This window comes from Microtus ochrogaster, chromosome 5, assembly GCF_000317375.1.
Source record: "Microtus ochrogaster isolate Prairie Vole_2 chromosome 5, MicOch1.0, whole genome shotgun sequence".
Lineage (NCBI taxonomy): Eukaryota > Metazoa > Chordata > Mammalia > Rodentia > Cricetidae > Microtus > Microtus ochrogaster.
Window position 1 is genome coordinate 57,747,664 of NC_022012.1, and position 14,612 is coordinate 57,762,275.

The 14,612-nt window shown below is 35.6% G+C and overlaps 1 protein-coding gene across 1 annotated transcript in view; it reads right to left on the bottom strand.

Moving 5' to 3' along the window:
- The window catches only part of Mei4 (meiotic double-stranded break formation protein 4), a 161,554-nt gene that overhangs the window by 53,411 nt on the left and 93,531 nt on the right, over positions 1–14,612 (bottom strand). The gene's annotated exons all lie outside the window — the stretch shown is intronic.

Below are 14,612 nucleotides of genomic sequence, written 5' to 3' on the forward strand. Positions count from 1 at the left end.
AAAAAAAAAAAAAAAAAAAAAAAAAGAATTCCTCTGCCCTGTGGATGAACTGTCTAAACTCTCAGCCCCAGTAACAAATGACTCCTGCTTTCTTCTCTTTCCGCCCCAGGCTAGCCTTGAACTTGTGATCTACCTGCCTCTACACTCTGGGTGCTGTTAGCAGGTGTCACATTAATTGCAGCTGACTGGACCAGAGAAAAGGCTCCTTGGGTAGGACCTGCCAACAATCTTTGCATCTGCTGTGGACTGACAACCGTAAGTGCTACAGTTCAAAAAACTTAAACTGTATATCTAAACTCTATTCTCAGAGTGCAACATTCCTTCTTCCTCTTTCTCCCTTGTTGCACAAACAATAAAAACCCAGACACAGATATTCGGGTTCAAGTAGAAGATCAGAAAAGCAAAGTATCCAATCACTAGAGAGACCTTTGACTTTTACCAAATCTTCAGACCGAAAGGGCAAGATCCTGTCTCCGTGAATCCTCAGACTCCGTACTCCAGTGAGTTACTGTCTCTTCCCCTTTATAGTTTACTCTCTGCTTAGCCATATTGCTCCTGTCTCCACCTCCCTATTGCTGGGAATAAAGGTGTGTGACTCCCAAACACTGGGACTAAAGGTGTGAGCCACCATCACCTGGATCTGTTTCTGGTTCTATCTTGTGTAGGCCAGGGTAGCCTTGAACTCACAGAGATCCATCTGCCCCTGTCTCCAAAATCCTGGGATTAAAGGTACGTGTCACTACTCCCTGGCCTTTAGTGGCTTACCTTTGCCTTCTGATCTTTAGGCAAGCCTTAGTTATTAAAATACAAATAAAAGAACTCTACACTTCCTTTCCTTCATTGGCCTTACAGGCCACATCCCAGGACCACTCAGAAAGTCCATCTCTAAACAGATTTTTGGTTGCTTTTGGCTTCTTCAGTAAATACATTTTAAAGCAACAAATATGTGGCATGGATATAGCCTATATTCCACAAAAAGGACAGGCCCTCAAATGCATCTTTTGCCGGAAACCAGTCATTTAGGGAGCAAAGCTTCTCTGCATAAGGTGAAGTGGAGACAGCAATTCCACTGTTCCTTTCTTGCTTCCTTTTTAATTTTGAATAACAGCTTAGAATGCTAGTGGTGGGAAGCATTAAGTGATAATTGCTCATATAAATTGCTACTTTTGATTTAAGGTGAAACATCCATATTAATAAACTCACTATTTTTAATAGGTGAGATATGGAACAACTAATCTCAGTATATTCAAAGAAATAAACAAACAATATTGGATTATAACTATATTTGTGTCCAATAAAAACGTGTTAATATGTGTCCTACAACGTGGGACTAAAAAAGACTTGACAGGTGCTCTTGGTTGTTGTTAGAGAATGTCATAGAAAGCATCAATTTGGTTTTAATTGATTCAGAAAATTATTCAGAACAAACATGATTATTTGCTAGCAATAACAGGACACAAAGACAGGATAAAGGTAGGCTGAAGTGCATTAGAATTTCTTTCATTACACTGACTCTGGTGATTTCTTTTAAGTTACGGATAAAGCACAACACAACAGCTATTAAAGCTGTAGCAATACATTCTCATCCTTATGGAAAAAGAAAGGATTAATCATATTTAATTTGCATTTTATTGCTAGAGTTGCCAAATACAGAGGAAATAATTAGCATTATTTTCTGTAGTTATTCAGAGTATCTCTTGAATTAATTATCGTCCAAAGCATAGAATTATTCAGGCAGAGTCTGTGCACCTGGCTTCCCCCAACCAAGTGTTCTGTACAGAATGATTCACGCTCCACTTCAGAAGGCTCACAGCAAGCTCTCCTCATTATTTTATTTGAGGACATTTTCCATTTTTCATTAACTCACCAAAATAAATAATAAACTTATGTTCCTTTATTTCTTTGAATTCCTAACAAAACACCCTTCTGGATGACAAGGATTCTTCCTGAAAATGATTTCTGCAACACTCAGGCCTCTGGTTTCTCACTAAAGAAGCAAAAGAAAAGAGGAGCTCTAAGCCAGTGATTGTTTAAGTTTGATGGAGATATACAACTCACAGCTAAAAAACTCTCCTGGATTTCGCAAATAGTGAGGGTGGGGTCCTAGGTGCATGGAAGCTCAATATGCTGCAACACGCAGCAAAACTCTGGAAACTGCCAAACTCAGGAATGCATCATAACCCTGTAGTTTATGGTACAGGATTCCTCAAGGGTGTTCAGCCAAAAGGACTGAAAACAGGAATAGAAAAGGCATTTTAACTAAGACCTGAGTGCACAATTACTAGTGACAGGAACAATTCACATGACCATCCACTGGGAAAAGCATAGTGTGCTCCAACAGTGATGCCCCATTAGAGTATAACTGAAAAGAAATAAAGAAAATTACATAAATATAAATGAATAAATAAATATAAACAAGCCAAGAAAAAGAATAGTACCTTAAATATTAGATGGAAATACAAGCCTGAAAATGATTTTTTTAAAAAAAAATAGCCATGAGGATAAAAGTGAAGACAATTCAATCTACATAATCAGTGACACAAAAGTGTACCCACCAGAAAAAGTGATTGAATGTAAAAATTAGGCAGACATTGACTTGCAAAAACCGCACACATAAGTAATGAAAATCGGATCATGGTGAAATGAGTAAAATATATACAAAATTCCAAAATGAAAATAGAAATGTACAACATCAATAGAAAATCCTTCAGAACAAGTGTTAAAGAAATAGAGCAAATAATGAAGAGATAACTTTAGAATGGACAAATAAATCAAAGTGATGGGGAAATATGATAAATATAAATAATTGGAGCTATAAGTCATAAAGCCTTTTCATTTCAAAAGATAGACTTTTAGATATTATATTCTCAAATGTAAAAAGAAATAAAAATACTGAATTAAGAACTCATTAGATTCATCAAAAATTTCAATACAAAGTTGTAAACTCTAAAACCACATAGACACAAACAATATCAGATCCAGCATGTATTTATATATTTGTACACACACCATATATATAAGCTATCAGGTAGTGGGGGTGAGTGGGAGATATTAGAACTAGAGGCAAGGAAGGAGCTGGAAGTATGTACTTGGTAAAGGCTAGAGGGAGGATAGGGAAGGGGAAAGTTATGTAATTCTTCTTTAATTAAAATATTTTCTTCTGTTAACATATCAAAGTATATTTTTATTTAAAAATAATTGAAAATATTTTTCTTTTTTATTGATTTTATTGAGCTATACTTTTTTTAATTAAAAATTTCTGCCTCCTTCCCACCTCCCTTTTCCCTCCACCTCCCCCACTCCCCACTGCCCTCCCCCTTACTCTCCAGTCTGAAGAGCAGTCAGGGTTCCCTGCCCTGTGGGCAGTCCAAGGTACTCCGCACTCCATCCAGGTCTAGGAAGGTGAGCATCCAAACAGGCTAGGCTCCCACAATGAGAGCTTGGGGGAATGGAATGGTTGGGATAATGAGCTATACATTTTAATCTGCTCCCCTAACTTCCTCTCTCATTCCCTTAAACCCTCCCCCAAGGTCCCCATGCTCCCAATTTACTCAGGAGATCTAGTCTTTTTCTACTTCCCATGTAGATTAGATCTATGTAAGTCTCTCTTAGTGTCCTCACTGTTGTCTAAGTTCTCTGGGATTGTGGTTTGTAGGCTGGTTTTCTTTGTTTTATGTTTAAAAACCACCTATGAGTGAGTACATATGATAATTGTCTTTCTGTGTCTGGGTTACTTCACTCAAAATAATGTTTTCTAGTTCCATCCATTTTTTTCTGCAAAATTAAAGATGTTATTTTTTTCTGCTGTGTAGTACTCCATTGTGTAAATGTACCACATTTTCCTTATCCTTTCTTCGGTTGAGGGGCTTTTAGGTTGTTATATGGCAAACAATGCTGCTACGGACACAGTTTAGAGCATGTGGCATGATTGAGCATCCATGGTTTTCTTCAGTTTTTTTGGTAAGGAAACAGATGGTCATACCGACATACAGTAATTTGCTTATTATTGCTATACAGACTTGATCATCTTAAAAAGTTACTATTAATGATTTGAAAATATCATTTTATATTTAACAAAGTAAAATCTATTTTTATTTATTTTTATTTATATTATAGGTGTTTAAGGACACAAGTATATCATGATACTTGTACTGAGAGAGGTCAGAGGACAACTTGTAAGGGTTTGTTTTCTCTTTCTACCATGAGGGGCTTGGGACATAAACTCAGTTCACCAAGGTTGATGACAAGTTCCTCTCTGAGCCATCTTGCAAAGTAATCTGCGTTCTATCAAGAACTAAGAATGTATATTTCTGTAATTTTATTTCAAAATTGTACTAAGAATTTCATATATGCATATAATTTATTTCATTTCTATTTTTAAAGGAACTTGTTTAGATGTAAAATAAAAATAATAAATTTAAACACAAAAATTATATAATTCTACTCTTGGACTTTAAGATATTAATCTCAAGTTCATTTAATATAAAATCAAAAAGATTTTCCACTAAGATTCAGGTACAATTATGGAATATTCCCGTAGTTTCTATCCCACCCATTCCCACAGCCATTCAGTCCCAACGAAACACACAGAGGTCTACATTAATTATAAACTGGTTGGCCTATTATCTCTGGCTTCTTTTTTTAACTCGTATAACTTACATTAACGCATAACTCTTGTCTGTGTTAGCTACATGGCTTGGTACCTTTTATCAGTGAGGCATATCTCATCTTGCTTCCTCTTGATCTGAATGACAACTGCAGACAGCCTTTCCTTTTTCCAGAACTCTCCTGTTCTGGTCATCTGCCTATAATTCCTGTCTGGCTAATGGCCAATCAGCATTTTATTAAACCAATAAAACTAACAAATCTTTACAAGGTACAAGACTATTGTCCCACAGCATATTTCTTTACACTGTGTGAAGATATGCCACTGTGATTGGTTTAATAAAGTGGTTGACTGACCAATAGCTTGATAAGATAAGGTTAGGGATAGAGCCAAACAGAGAATGCTGGGAAGAAGAATGGTGGAGTCTGAGGAGTAGCAAGCAAGATGCAGAGGAAACAGGAGATAAACTTGCCCTGCTAAAAGAAGAAATCACCAGGTGACAGAGGGTAGAATTTAAGAGTTAGCTAGTAACCAGCCTGAGCTATTGTCGAGTGTTTGTAATGAATATTGTCTCTATGTTCATTATTTGGGAACTGGCAAAGTAGAATGAAAAGTCCATATATACACAAGATTTAGGTATTAACATATAATAAAGACAACAACACTAAATTTGTGCCAAAGCAGTGTAAGAACTGATAGAGGTATCAATGATTAAACTGTGTCTATGCTGAAACTAAGTATATAATGAGAAGCATCACAATCTAGGAAAAAAAGTGACAGCAGCTAATCACTGCACACAGCATTCTGTATACTTCCGAGATACAGCAAATAACTGAGCATTTCAAACTAAGAGACAGATCAGATCCCTAGCAGTATGAAAAACTGAGTGAACAAATTATCTTCCCAAATAGAATGCCTCAAGTTATTAGGCACCTATTTCTTCTTTTCAGACACATGAAGACACAGTCCTAATATTGTTTTAAAAAGAACCACCTGGCAAACAAGGTCACGTTGGAGGGTACCATAGTAAGAAAGACCAAATGACTAATGATCGTCTGTGTGAGAGAGCATCCAAGAAGGGAACTCTCTCTCCCTTGACTGTCTCCTCAAAGTCATCTTCACTCCTCAACACCAGGTAGACTGTTGACTGCAAAAGGAAGCTTTTTTGTCTTTTGTTTTCTCTTTTTTCTTTATGTGTGTGTGCGCGTGTGTGTGCATGTGTGTATGTATATGTGTTGATATGTCTATACAATCTGGGCCATCAGACAGAACTCTCAATACACAAAGAAATCTAAAGATTCAAAGAGCAAGTGATTGACTTCTTGTTGGTTTTACTTGGCTTCCTGTGGTTAGAAAAAATACATTTTTGATAATCTAGCAATCAACAGCTTGGAAATGTAGTTTATGTATGCATTAAAAATCTAAACAGGTTGTTCTATTCCTTGAGGCTCATTAGACACACTTTCTAATAGCATCTCTACTCCACAGGTAGGGGAGGACTGGAAAGATATCAGATACCTTTTCAACTTTACAATATCATCAATATAATCTTTGCTTTTATTTTTCTCAAATGTCATAAAGCTTATGGAATTTACTCATTTATATTTAAAGATAATTATACTTTGATTAATTCATCACATGATTTAGAATGTGAACTAAAATCCTTTCCAATTTATTTGGTTGTAATCTCATCATCCTTTAACATAAGATTTCAATTTGCAAATCCAACATCTTTACTGATATTCAGAGATTGTGAGAATGTCAAGGTTAGTGAAGTAACCCTTAAGACACTCTCTAAACTAAGTGATCATAAATGTTCATTAAGCCATCCTTCTGAAAGTTTAAGTTTGTGGAAATCTCATTGCCTATACTTATCTATCGGAGAGCTACTGCATAAGTCAGATTTGCTGGGTTCTATAGTGTGCCACAGACATTTTCCTAAACTGAACCTTTCCATGGATTTCCAGGACCAGGAGTCTGGAGAATACCTTTGATTCCAACCACCAGATCCCTGTCCTCTATAGCATCGTGACACCCACAGCTCTTAAAATGTGTTTCTAAACATCTCTGTTTCTTGGAAGAGACTACAGAAGAGGTAAAGTGTTTTTAAATGTTTAGCAGCATGCTCTCTGAAGCCATCATGGATTAGCAATTGTTCTTGGAGGTGGTGGAAGGTTTTAAAGTTCAATTGTTTTAATAGATATGGTACATTATTTAGCTATCTGTCTCTCCTGGTAGACTGTATGTAAGAATTAGTTCACATAGCCATTAGTGGTATTCAAAATTGACACTGGTAACTTTAATTCTATTTTTTCTTCAGTAAGCAGCTTTAGGTTACTAACTATACTAACTACTTCTTTCTACTATATTCATGTATTCACTTTTTTTTGAGGCAGGTTTCTCTGTGTAGAGCTCGCTGTCCTCAAACTATCCCCAGCTCTAGAGAGCTATCTAGAGCTAGCCTTATACTCACAGAGATCTAGCAGCCTCTACCTCCCAAGCACTGGGATTAAAGTGTGTGCCAACAGTGCCCAGCATTTTTCACTCCTTTTAATATCAGAGATATTAAGTAGTTCATCTCTTTTGTATATATGAACTGAATCGCTCTCTTATTTTCCTCATTTTCCACACTATGGATAGGCTGCCCGGTACTATCATAAGCCCCTGTTGCTCTAACCTCCCATACTGTATTATATAACTTGCTAATTTCTGGTATGTTAGCTCACTTTTTATGCCTTCCTGGGTGATATATAAATATGAGAGAGAGAGAGAGAGAGAGAGAGAGAGAGAGAGAGAGAGAGAGAGAGAGAGAGAGAGAGGTGTCTCCAAAGAGTTAGGGGTGAGTGTCTAATATACCCCTCTGTTACTAACTACTTGTTCAATTAGGAAATGAGCAAATGCATAATTTCAACTCTTTAAAAGTTACTAAGATCTGTTTGTCGTCCAGAAAAAAAAATCTACCTCAGTGCCTGTTCTTTTGCTCTTAAAAATAACTACTCATTCCACTGATTGATGAACTACTCCAGAAATAACACTGAGGTCAAGCTGGTTAAAAACATTGTTCAGCTCCTCCAAAGTATTTATTGATTTTTCCATTTACTGTATTATCAATAACTAAAAATGAATACCAAAATATTTAAGAACTAGAGACTCATCCAATTCTACTGTAGTTTTACCAAATTTTGTTTTATATGTTTTACTTTTTCATGGCTTGCCAGGTGCTTACACTTTTAAGAATACATCTTCTTGGTAAACACAATCATGTTCTGGGAATTGAAAAGAAAAAAGCCCTTCCTATAGGCAGTTGGTCAGGCCAAAGCTCACGGACATCAGTGTATTCTCACAGAATCAGTAGCCAGGACCCCCAGCACTGAGGTTATAAAAGAAACTTTACTAATTTGTGAGCTAAAGAATAAAAACCCCAAAGTCCCAACTTGTCAAGATTCCGGCTAACTGCAAGCTCCTCTTTTTCACCTCTTGAGTCTTCCTTTCTCTTGGAAGGTTTTAGCAAACTTTCTTGAGTGTGGACACTTTTAACTGACCCATGGACCATTCACAACACTACATTATAGACATATTAAACCAGATTCATCCTAGCTCAAATCCCAATTTACATACAGACAGGACCAAATTGGTCCATTTTCACGAAAAAAAAATAACTCCAAAGAAATGTTAAAATGCTACTACTTGGTAATTTATCTTTGAGGCCTGATTCTGGGATGATAATTCTACTTCTGAATAAAGCTTGTTTGCTTACAATAGTTTTACTGTTCTTGTTGGTCATTCTTGATTGTGGGTCAGTGTATCTCTGCTCTGATCAAGGACAAGAACAACCCTACAACACTTTATTCCTACCGTATATCTTATTACATATATAAAATATATGTAATCTAATCTGTAACACACAAACACACACATATATGCATATATATATATGCATCTGAAGCATTTTTCTTTGGACTATGTTTATAAAATGTACCAATACATTTGTTTGAATAATTAAAAATTCTATAGCTTCCTCTTTAAATTTTGTGTTGTTAAAAAGTCTTAAATAGACTTATAACCCTTCCATTATTCCAGGAGTCTATTGTGAGTCTATGATTTCTTGGTCTTAGGGGTGGCTGGTAAAACATCCACATCTGAAAAAAAAAGTCTAACAAATCTTACTTAATATTAATCTCAATATATAAAAACTCCTAAGGTCAAAGGCCTTTTTGTGGACCTAAAGCATTTAAGATGACAAAAAGTACTGATGGTGCTGTTATTCTAACCAATGGAAGAATTGCAGGACTGTAGACTAAACTCTGGATGAGAAGCTGCTTTCTTGAATGACAGGATGAATACAATCCGGAGAAGGACTGGTATGTTGTTCCAGTGTACAAAACTTGTTGACTTGTCAAGCATCCTTTAACTTACACATTACTAAATTCCTACCAATGGACCTGGTTACCAGATGCCCAAGCCAAGCTAAGATGCTCTATTTACTACCATAGCTCTAGCTATGGTCAATACTGTCAATACTCATTGTTAATTCTTGTCACCACGGAAATACTTCCAGATATAAAACACTAACCAGCAGGTTCCAGCAGAGGGGACCCTGTCTATAGTCAAACAAACATGGAGAACAGACCAAACCAGGGAAAGGATTAAAGAATGAGCAGAAGTATGGCCAGCAATGTCAAATGTGAATGAGCCTCTCCAGCACCATGGCCTGAAGCTGAGCCCAAAATTATGAGTTCTGTCCCCTCAGATTCACATGAAGGCCTTCAGTGCTTTGATTGCCACACATGCACAGGAGGTCACATGTCTTGCATACATACACGCGTGAAAATTTACATACATACACACTCTCTCTCACACACACACACACACACACACACACACACAAAGACACAGACACACAGGGTAAAGATTTAAGAAATATGAACATAAAGAAAACCACAGACCAAATTAACGAATAAAAATAGAAGCAAAGCATTAAACAAAATACTTTCAAATCAAAATCATGAGTACATTAATAATATAATAAAAAGAGTTCATGAATTTGAGAGGGAATAAGAGGGCATAGGATGGGTTGGAAAGTGAGAATATGTAATTATTTTTAACTAAAGAAAAAAATTTTAATAAGACAATAACACACTAAGAACAATTTAGTTTCCTTGTGAGGAATACATAATTGATTCAATATTAACAATAATTGAAGTACATTACAATGGTATACTTAAGAACTGAAACCACATGGACATTTTGATAGATGCAGAAAAATAATTTGACAAGGGAAAACATTATTTTATGACAAAAGTCTTGAAGAGATTAAAAATAGATAGGATATATCTCAACATAATAAAAGCTATATTTATTCAACATAATTTTAAATGAAGATGCTGGAGCATTTTCTCTAAGATTTGTAATGAGACAAGCATCTCTGCTCTTTTAATTCAATCAACATTCTGCTTAAATTCTAAACAAAACCAATTAGACAAAAGTAAGATATATTCAAGAGATTAAACTATCCCTATTTGAAGTGAAATTATTCTAATTTTAAAAAACCCATTCTTTATTTTGTCTCCTTGAACACATTGCTATGAATTCTATTCTATATTATGGATTGACTGATGAATGACTGAACAAAAGCTCTGAGATCTGCAATATCATTAAAAGATTAAATATGTTGGAAGATCACAGTTTCTCTTTGATACGATAAGCCAGTTGTTTCTTGCTCAGATTTATACTTATGATTATTTTTCTTTAGTGTCTCATATTAAAAATATTTATTTTGCTGGTGTAGCTTACCCTACTAATGTAGAAAATTAGTTACCTTTTTTAGGTATATGTATGTATAAACATGCCATATTAAGAATATTACATGATTATTTTTATCAATTAATTGGTTAGTTTTATTTATACTAACCACAAAATAGATATCTACAAGGAAAACGCAACATAACCTTTGAGTTTGTTTCCTACTATGCTTTTATTCTAAATATTAAATATATCATTATGTAGAAATTTTATGTACTTTGTAAACACTAGGTCTCTGAGAACTATTTCATATGAGTATGGATATGCTACTCAGAATTCAGATCTTACCCATCCTTATCAGTGTTTCAAATGTACTTTTCATTTAATAGTTTGGCTGCTGTTCCTGAAAACATGCTGAGTAGATGGCAGTGTGAACTGCTTCTAAGGAGAAAAACATTTCTGGAAAAAACTCATCTTCTACCAATATACTTCTGATATGAATGAAGAATTTTTCTCTTCAGTATAAAGTATTATAAGACAAAAGCCATGGGTGTTCACTCATAAAACATGCAAATTTAAACATAGTAATATTTCTCATGTATTCCTTCAGATTCTATAAAATTTTGAAGATAGTTTTTAATCATGTGTACCCTGGAAGACTGTTAGGTGTGTACAATGGTTTTTATCTATCAGTTGGCAGAAAATATATTTAAGTATTTCTCTTCCTTGGAGATTTCATTTTCCCTTTTAACTCAACATCATTCCTCCAAAATTTATGAGCAAAGGGATAACAGTCCATCAGGGCCGACAGACATGGCAACCAACAGGCAAGATCTTGCAGCTGAGAGCTCAGATTTTCAAATGAGAAGATAAATTACCAGCGTGAGGCTTTAACCTCTCCAAGACTGTCCCCAGTGACACACGTCCTCCAGCAAAAGCACACGACCTAAACCTACCGAAACAGCACCGCCTAAACTAAACTTCAAATACCAGAGCCTCCTGGGGACATTGAGCACCCAAGCTATTACAAAGATACAATTAACATTCATGTATAAAAATTTTAAATGTAAACACAGTTATTGAATTGTGAGGACAAGTGGTGATTTAAGAGAATGCTTAACTTTCTGAGAAACTGTGTCTTTGTTACATTTCCAATAACAATTTATAAATTCAGGTTGATACCCATCTTTCAATATATAGTACTGTTAGTCTTTTTATATTAAGCAATTCTATCCAGTGCATTTTCCTGTTGTGAAATATTCATGCTCTTTCTGAACACTAATATAGCAACTTTTATAAGGGTCTGTTCAAATATTTTCTCCATAATCATACTGAGCATTGCCCCAGTCTTTCCCAATGGAATTGTCTTAAAGTAAGTATAAAATCAACTGGCTATATGTATAAGGAAGTATTAACAGAATATTAGCCATAGAAAATGATTTTTGATTTTTTATCTTCATGGTCATGTTGTCTATAAATGATGATAGTGTAGCCATATTATTCCAAATGTACAGCAGTCTAACTTGCTAAATGGAAATTATACAAAATAATATATTTTTAAGGTTAACTATAACCATAGAATCAACATAAAAAACAGGTAATGTTTACAACATATATGCATGTATGTGTGCATATGAATTAATAGAAGATAACTTTACCTTCTATTTATTCTTCAGTTCATTTTGGAAGCAGGAAACTAACAAATGTATGCTTATTATAAATTATGGAGCTTACTGGTAGGGTGATGGGGGAGAGTCTTCTGTTTTGTGTTAATTTCACTGGTTAAATAAAGAGACTGCCCTGGCCCTTTAATAGGACAGAAAATTAGGTAGGCGGGGTAAAGAGAACAGAATGCTTGGAGAAAGAAGCTGAGTCAGTGAGTCGCCATGATTCTCACTCCCGACAGCCACAGGTTAAGATCTTCCCTGGTAAGCCACCTCATGGGCTACACAGATTATTAGAAAAGGGTTAGGTCAATATGTAAGAGGATTCCTTTCATTTTTGTATTTAGCTTGATTTTCACTGTTGTATTCATAGATATATTGTTTTCAATATTATTTTGAAAACTTGCATTTTCTTATTACTAGTCTCATATTCTTTAAGATATTTACCAGATTTGTAATAGATATCTTTAAATTATCATAAAATATTTATAATATTAACAATGTCATTATTGTCCATTACTTTATTTTATTTTATGTGTATGGACATTTTGCATGCGTGTTTCTGTACCACGTGTGCACAGTGCCCTACTAGAGCAGAAGAGGATGTCCAATCAATTTGCTGCCTATTGTGAGCTGCCTTATGGGTACTAGGGATTAAAACAAGGAACCCTGGGAGGACATATGGTGCTTTCAGCCGCTGAGCCATCTTTCCAGCACCACTTTGCATTTTATTTCTATTTTCCCCCAAAGGTTAAAAGTTGTACAACCTTGTTTTCTCTTTTACACATCTAGAGATAAGAGACATACTGACATGTTACTGACTTGGTTTTTCCAGTGCAGTCACTTAAGACCTTTTCAAAGATTGTCTCCTATTTCTATCAGCCTACATTTATGCTGCTTCAGTGCTTCCTCAAGTTCAGCACATCCAAACACAATCTTTCTGTTCACACACAAGCATTTATCCATACTAGCCTATTTCAGTGACATTTCCACATCTCTTAATTGGGCAAGTTTTTGTTGTTGTTGTTAAATTTAATCTCTCCACATTAACTTTTCTTTAGAATCTGCTGGCATGCACAATGTATTAAAAGCTGGGAAGAAGTGGCTTCCTGCATCCGAGATCTTCAATTTTGTACCTTTGCATTCCATCTGGCTTCCCATATGCAAGCTCTTCAACTGTGTACTATTAGTGCTCATTCTCTGAGAGTGTGGCACTGACCCTCTAAGCATTAGACGTGACAGACACCATGATCTAAAGTTATCACTCATTGCTTTATCTCCTCTTCACAGTTTAAAGTATATTGTGGTATAATTATATCTTTTATCTTTCCCTCTTTATGCTATTGGTTGTTTTAAAAGAAACTGTTCACTGGAAAATAAGTGGTATAGTGAATCAGGTCCTACACAGGGCACATCCAGGCTGCTTCTGTACACTGTCCTGAGATGTAATATTCCAAACCCCAAAGAATCCATCACTGATTGATTCAGCACACAGCATACTTCCTGGTCTTGATAGCAAATGCAGTCATCCATGCCCTTGTTAGTCTAATTCTGTAATGTGGTAATGGTTTAATTCATGAAAAGTACAGCCCAGGGTCTCTTACTTCAGCCCACTCCCAAGTTTCATGGCTGCTCATTAATTCATTTGTTTAAATTGACTGTACTGTATTCTGCTACTTGCCATTAAAAATGCTGACTTACAGTTTCTTTGTCTTTGATCAATATTTATATTTGGAAGGGTTGCCAAAAGGATTGATTAGGAGAGATCAAGTGAAGTATTTAACACAAATGCCTGTAAACAATTAGCTATTGTTTGCTGCCTTATTTTGTTTTATCTTCTTTCTTTTATTATTTAAATTCACTTTCTTCCCTTAAGTCTTCCCTCCTTTCCTCCTTCATATATATTTTAAACTGCATGTGTTTATGTGTACCAAGTGCAAGCCGATACCCATGGAGGCCAGAAGAGATCACTGAATTCCCTAGAACTGGAGTTACAGGCAGTTGCGAGATGCCAGATACTGGTGCTTGAGCCTGAGTCCTCTGCAAAAACAGTAAGTGGTCTTAACCATTACCCATAAGTCCAGTCCCCCTTTTTATGATGTTAAAGCAGCATAACAGAACACCTAGTTTACATTATGGCTATAGCAGATGTCCTTCTGTAGTTGTAATCAAGTGTCTTATTGACCTAAGGCTTAGTTCTGTATCTATGAACTGGATAAGAAGTATATGTATTTCGTGATGCTACTACAAAATTAAATTAACTACAAAGATGAAATGTTGACATCTCAACTTATTCTTATGCTCCAAATAAATAATTCACTTCAATTAACCTTATTTCCTACAGTGTTGCCTGTGAGATGCCAAACCCATCTTGTCTTCTCAGAACCCCTGGGAAACCTCTTATTATACAACATTGCATTCTGTTAGTCTCTGCTGATTCCACTCAAATCTCTACGTCTTTAAGTTGTTCCTTTGACAGGAAACACTCTGGGGCTTGTGAACTACTATGACCAGTTCTTTGACCTTGGAACTTCTACAAACTGCGCCAGGCATTTATTTCAACATTTTGTTCTTTTCACAGTAGTCAGCTTGACTTATTT